Raw genomic sequence first — 359 nt, forward strand, 5'->3', positions numbered from 1 at the left:
GAGAGGCATGAGATGTTCTAAACTGTCTAAATACAGATTCCTTTGAGCAGTCAAAAGATTGATTAGAAATTGTATTGGTGAAGGGATTTTCACTTGTTGGGCCAATATTTGCTGCTAAGTCTCCATATCCCTTACCTGCTGTGTCCCTGGCAGTGTATTGATTAATATAATTGGTGTAAATAGTAGCTTTAATGTTTGTAACCTGGGACACTTGAGTTAATTCTTTTTCTTGTTATAGCCCACCACACCTTTGCTCTGTAGGAATGCAACTTTATCTAATACTTTTTGGAGGCTGGCGCCTGACTTTAGAATAATCACCTTTAGAGGAAAAGGCCTCCGGGCCAGAAGATGATGCAAAT

This window comes from Bison bison, unplaced genomic scaffold (genome assembly GCF_000754665.1).
Source record: "Bison bison bison isolate TAMUID 2011002044 unplaced genomic scaffold, Bison_UMD1.0 scf7180017864280, whole genome shotgun sequence".
Taxonomy (NCBI): Eukaryota; Metazoa; Chordata; class Mammalia; order Artiodactyla; family Bovidae; genus Bison; species Bison bison.